The sequence below is a fragment of the Phalaenopsis equestris genome, unplaced genomic scaffold (genome assembly GCF_001263595.1).
Source record: "Phalaenopsis equestris unplaced genomic scaffold, ASM126359v1 Scaffold000551, whole genome shotgun sequence".
Taxonomy (NCBI): domain Eukaryota; kingdom Viridiplantae; phylum Streptophyta; class Magnoliopsida; order Asparagales; family Orchidaceae; genus Phalaenopsis; species Phalaenopsis equestris.
The window spans coordinates 85,655-91,170 of record NW_018164991.1 but is presented as its reverse complement, the minus strand read 5'-3'; the positions used below and the strand labels follow the sequence as shown (position 1 = coordinate 91,170).

At 30.5% G+C, this 5,516-nt stretch overlaps 1 pseudogene; it reads left to right on the top strand.

Moving 5' to 3' along the window:
• Nucleotides 1-579: 579 nt before the first annotated feature.
• LOC110029118 lies at nt 580-1,034 on the top strand (annotated as a pseudogene).
• Nucleotides 1,035-5,516: the final 4,482 nt, after the last annotated feature.

Sequence of the window (5,516 nt, the reverse complement as noted above, 5' to 3'; positions counted from 1 at the left end):
CATAAAATAAAATTCACAAATTGAAAATTAAATTCAATCAAAATTGAAATCTCAAAGTCAAAATTAATATAATTATGGGCTTGAAATCAAAATTATATTGTCTAAAATTAATTATAAATTAATCAAAATCAAAATTGGAATGAAGATCAAAATTGACTATGAAATTTTACAAAATTAAAATCATGAGTCAAACAAAATTCCTAAATTAAAATCTATGTCAAGTTAGAAAATTAAAATCAAAACCAAATTAATAAAACTAAAATTAAGAAAGAAAAAACAAACTTAGATGAAATTTGAATCTTCAAAATCAAACAAAGTTAAAATCAATATAAAAATAAAATTAAAAGCACCAATTAAAATCAAATTCAATAAAATTTATATGGAAATCTCAAAAAAATCAAACCCAACAAAATCATAAACTTGAAATTAGAACTGAATCACAAATTAATCAAAATTGAAATCAAAACTAAAAGTCTAAATATACCGAAGTCAAGATTGAGCTTGGGTTTCGGTTGAGAACTTTTTGAGGAGGAGAAACTTGGGTGTGTTTGTCTTACAGATAGAAAGGAGACGATTCAGATGTCCAAGCTTTATGTGGAGACGACGCCGCACCCGATCTGAACAAGAACACGGAGTGGTTCATGTGTCCGGGGGTGTAGACGACCTACATACTCAATACTTTTCTTCTTCTAACTCCTCGTTCTTTCTGTCTTCGGATGCACGGCCGGCATAGCCTGGACAATCGTCAATCTTGCCCACTTCGCTATTACTTATCATTTTTTCCATTGGAGAAAGGGAACGCCCTTTGCTGATGACATGGTGGGAACAGATAGATAATGGCAAGCAACTTACACGTAATAGGAAGTTTTTGACTGTCGTGCCTGTTGTCCCGTACTTGATAGCTTCACACACGACCGACTACCAACAACCGATGCTCTTTCTGAATACCGCTGCAGTGATAGATAGCATTGGTCGTCGCCAAATTCCCAAATATGCACAAAGTTCGCATCTTCGGAATCAATGCAGATAGTTGATCAGAGGATCTTTCTAGTTACAGAAACCCTAAGAGAGAAGAGCTTAGTGTGATCCTTTAAGCATTATGGCGACGTGACATGGTTGCCGTTGTACAGAACTGCATGTTGTAAAAACTAGTAATGTTGGTGTGATGCTGTGTTATAGCTCTTAGAGCAAAAGAATGTGTAGAGTTTTAAAATGTTTCTGGTGTTGTTATAATCTACGTTGTGTATAGTTCTTTGGGTTTTGTTTGAGGTTTGTGTTGTAAAATCTTTTACTGTCTTTAACTATGATTTGTGTGTCCAAAACAAAAAAAAAGGTTGAGATTAAAACTCATTAAAATTTTCAAATTAAAATCAAACTAAAATTTCAATTAATACAATTATTGAATTGAATTAAAATTTAAATTACAAGTTAAAGCCATCAAATAAAATCAAAATGAAACAACAGCAATTCACCCAAAAAATCCTTAAAGTAAATGTAAAGTAAAAATTCAAAATTAAAATCAAAGATAATATTGCAAAATCCAAATATTAATTAAAATTAAAATTAAACATAAGCCTATTTTACCAAAATCAGTTAAAAATTGAGAAATCAAAGAAACTTAATACTTAAAATCATCAATCCTAAAAATTAAGAGCCTAAATTGATCAAAATCTTGAAAATCAAGTTAACTAAAATCAACATAAGGAAAGTTAAAATCAAAAGAAAATAAAATTGAAATCACCAATTTTTAAAATTAAAAATCTAAAATAAAATCAACATTTTACACACACTAATATTAAAATTGGTCAACTCATATTAAAATTCATCTTAATAAAATCCAAAATTTGACAAAACCCAAAATTAAATCCAAATGAACCCAAACGAACCCAATGACACTAAGCCACCAAGCCAAGCCAAAAATAAAGAACTTAACAAAAATAAAACCAAACCACTAACTTTTCCTAATCAAACCCCCATGCCCTTCAACGGACATTGGAGGACCTAAACCCAAAAATTCAAAAGGTGGACTCCTCCCATTTTCCATGCAAAAACTATACCCAAGCACCTCACAGAGCCGCTTGACTCTGCAAGCGATCATAACAAAGATCCTAGAGTCTACAATGGAAAAATTATTACATCAGGACTCCTAACGTAGAGCTATGTTCGGATTGGAATATTCGATTGTGTTACAGGAATATTCCATCTAAGTTATTTGTAAAAATGATGTGTTTTTCAAGTATTATATGGTGTTATTCGATTATTTTACAGTGTTATTGGTTATTCGATTATTTTACATCGATTATTTTACAGTGTTATTGGAATATTTCATCGCGTTACTTGATTTGGAGCTGAAGTGTTATTGGAATATTTCCCCGCATTATTTGATTTGGGGTTGTATTGTTCCAATAACATAGTGGAAATTGAAATAACACGGGAAATATGTTGAATAACATAGTCCCAAATCAAGTAACACAGGGGAATATTCCAATAACTCCGCAAAATAATCGAATAAATTCATATAATACTCTAACAACACTTCATTTTTACAAATAACGTAGATGAAATATTCCGATAACACAGCCGGATATTCCAATCCGAACGTGGCTCTACGTTAAAAGTCCTGATGTAATATTTTCCCCCTACAATGTCCTCCCACAGCTATTAAAGGCTCAAACATGAGAAAGCTTCACACCAATCATAATCTCGATTCCCTCAGCCAATCTTTAATATTTTGCTCTCAAAACCCTAAGGCAAACTAATTGACCAAAATTTAATCTTCCCCAAGTTTTCCCACCAGTGAATCCTCTATCTCACTCAAACCAATACAAGGAAATTTTTTATTCCTTATCCTGACTCACTAAAATCCCAAATTAAACCTCTGATTAGCTTTGCCATGCTTTAGAATTAATCCCTCAACCAAAATCTCTTTATCTACTAGCCTCCACGCCACCTCTAGACCAAATCGAGCCACCATTTCATCATGACCATACAAGGATTCAGCCTTAGCTCAAATTACCGCTTGGAGGAAGTGTGCAAGTTCATGGAGACCTTCCCCAATTAACCAAAGTGAGGCCTAACCTCTTGGGCTCAAGTATAGATCATAATATCCCTTAGGGCTCTCAGTTTTGACCAATTGTGAAGGAAATGTTTATTTCATGTGTGTCTAACCTTATAGATGCCTGCGTGAGGATCAGGTGATCATTTTAACTTGCTTAAATCCTAGGTTGACCCACTAGATTGAGAGGATCAAGCCCTAGTGCATGGGATGCTTCTGTTATTTATTTTTATGAGAATGACAAATTGATGTCTTCTGTTTGCTTTTGTTTGTAAAGGATGACTCGCTTTACTTCCTGCGGAGCAATGCTATCTCACCCCCAGAGTAGACCGAACGCTGACTTAGTGGAGCGATTATTGCGTGCGGAGGGAGCATACAACCGCGATCTGCAGCTCTGCGTTCGCCCTCCGCACCTAATAATTAGACGACTTAGTGACCCCAAATCAAAGGAAGATGAATGGAGCTTTCAGACTGTCTAATGAATGACAAGATGTTGCGGTTTAAATAAAAAATATGGGTATTTCAAACATATTTAAATCCAAAAATAACATGACACTTTAAAAAATAATAACTAAATTAATATAATTGGGGAAAATATGAAATAAAAACATATAAAATCACTTAAGTGAGGAGAAGTAAGACAATAAAACCTAACTGAATCCATAATTAACTCAGAGATTAATTAAAATCCTTAATCAATTAATAAATCATTAAAAATAAATTTAAATCAAAATTATTTAAAATTTAGAGCTATTGGAGCCTCTGATCATGGAAACTCTCAAGATTTGGGACCGCCATTTAACATAAAAATTATAATTTTCTATGAAAATGGTAATTAATTTGAAGATTAATTTCAAAAACGAAAATAGAAATTATACAAATATAAAATCCACTAAAAAATCAGGAGAAAAATTAAAACAGTGAATCCATGACTTAAAATGAGGATTTGAGCCTCTAAAATATATCAAGCGTCTTAAAAACCTTTAAGGGTCTATCTGTAAATTCAAATTTTACACTTTTAGCCATTTCCTCCAAATCTAATTAAAAACAAAAAGTTAAAGTCTCAAATTTTAATAAATTAATCTAATGAACACATAAAATAAAATTGTTAAGTTAAACCCTAATTTAAGTGAAAAAATTACACAAGTGGGTAAATTTATAATTATTAAAATATGGAAAATTACTCCTTATAAAATTTTGGAAAATCTCAACCTACGCAAACTCTATTACAATTGATAAAACTTCATATTTAAAACGCTAGAACTATTTAGAAAGAATGGCAAGTGAATACAACCCTAAACTTAATTAAAATCAATTTTTCATCCCTTTTAAAACCCTAAAGTTGACCCAAAAAAAAAAAAATTAAAATAGTAAGAGAATATAAATAACAAATTTTAATAAAAAAAACTCGTTATTTGAAAATAAGAGATGGTACATTTATAATTTTCCCAAAATTACAAATATGCCCTCCCTTGTCTTTTAAACCCTTAAACGAAAAGGGTCAATTAAGCATTAAAGTTTTCTAAAATTAATGTTCAAATGATCATTTTTATCAAACAAACAAAAAACTTGAAAAAAATTTAAGAAACCAAAGCGGTTAGGAGTATATATATATAATTTTCATCAAAATTGAAAATTTACCCTTTTCACTTTATAACCCTTAAAATTAACAAAAAATTTGTCAAATCCATTAAACAAACAACCAAAACTCATGTTTGAAAATGAACTTGGATTTGGATACGCTTACAACTTTTTCCAAAATTACAAATGTACCCTTCTCATTATTAAACAAGATGGAAATATTAAAAATTGGAAACTATTAACTAATCACTTCATGATACTCATTACTAAATATTGAAACATAATAAAAAAAAATTTACCTTGAGATGAAGTGGTTTAAGTCAAGAAAATAAAAAATTTACAAATATGCTCCTAATGAACTAAAATTTTAATAAAGAAAATCCTAAATCAAATGAAATTTTCATCAACTAATCAAGTGAACAAAGAAGACCCAAGGAATTTAAAATATCACTCATCAAATAATTTCCAATCATACTTAAATGTTTCAAGTGAACTCAAGAAAAACTTGAAAATAATAGAGGTTATTTAGAATTCAAATTTCGACTATATCTTTGAAACTTCGAAGGTTTTATAGAGAATTTTTAAAATCCTAGAAGTTGTAAAGAGTGGATCTTAACTAAAGAACTAAGTAAATATCCAAGAAACCCAAAATATTTAAAGCTTAAAGGAAACCCTAAAATTCATAATAACATTTCTTAAAACTTAAACTTCAACCCTTAACTAAACAAACTCAGTTTGTAGTGTATCATTTGATGGGGTAAATCATTGTTACTAAAAAAGAGTTTATTAATTATTCTTAACTAAGCAGACTAAAGACATTAACGAACCTGAGACAATGGAACCATGAGATTGTGATCAGGATCAACTTAGAATCAAAATT